This window comes from Chenopodium album, chromosome 7 (genome assembly GCF_948465745.1).
Source record: "Chenopodium album chromosome 7, dcCheAlbu1.1, whole genome shotgun sequence".
Lineage (NCBI taxonomy): Eukaryota > Viridiplantae > Streptophyta > Magnoliopsida > Caryophyllales > Amaranthaceae > Chenopodium > Chenopodium album.
In genome coordinates this window covers 54,604,780-54,605,883 of record NC_137840.1, presented here as the reverse complement: position 1 = coordinate 54,605,883, position 1,104 = coordinate 54,604,780, and positions in this window count along the sequence as shown.

The window sequence follows — 1,104 nt, the reverse complement described above, 5'->3', positions numbered from 1 at the left end:
ACTTGTTGGCGACTCTTTTGCTCTATCTTCTTTCCCTTTGGACGCCACCGTACCTTAGTGTATGATCACAGTGGGGTTCAAGCTAGGGATAATGCTTGAAATATTCCCTACAGTTTTTGGTGACTCCACTGGGGAGGATTTCTATTTTAATTCCTGAAATTTATTTCGGCAATGATCTAGAATGAGTGGATGAGACTCGAAAAGTTCTAAGTATTTCATGTGCGTAACTTTGATTAACATTATTGTCATATGCTTAAAAAAGATCTCATTGGAAAGACCATCCTTAATGAGTTAAAACATAGGATTTTTACACGTAGGAAATTTGAGGAATATCTTTCACAACTAGGATCGAAATAACACTGTGCGAAAGTAGAAAATTTTATCGAGCAAAGAAAGTTGCTGAGGCATGTAGGAACTAGCGTCACCAAACGAGATTAGCGCCAACGTTTTGACTTTAGCGCCAGACGACAGCCTTTGTCGCCAATCGCTAAATCCAAAAGGTGGCGTTGGCCTCTGTTTGCTGGCGCCAAGTTCTTCCAATATCGAGCCAGAAATATGCGTTCTAATTTTGACCAGTTTTTAGCATTGTTTGCTCAATCCTGCTTCTTGATTGAGTTTTTCTCACTTTTCTGAAACCCATATGTGTTCCACATATGGACATAACCCTCTGAGAATTCATGCTCCATCTACCTGATTGAACGCTCTAAGCAACAAAGGGTACATCCGAGAATGTTGAATTCACCAAACCATGGAATGAAGCGAGTTTTTTCTAAATTCGCGCTGTCCCATCCACTCGCGCCAACCCTTCACGATTAGGCTTCCGCGCGGTGCATCCGGACAATTAACCATGGACCCTCTATTAACTAACCCATATCCCGAACTTTAGAGAACTAGAGCCATGGTTAGGTTGCAAACTCATTGCATCATGTTGTGCCTACTTGACTAATTGTGCATTTTTGGTTGTGCATTCTCTATGTGTTTTTTCCTAACCATTTGTTTGACTTGTGTTTATAAATAAGTCTTAATAAACTAATTAATGACTAAAAGACTTTGCTTAATTAATTAATTTTGGTAATTAGAGTCTAATAATTTAATCAGAGTTGA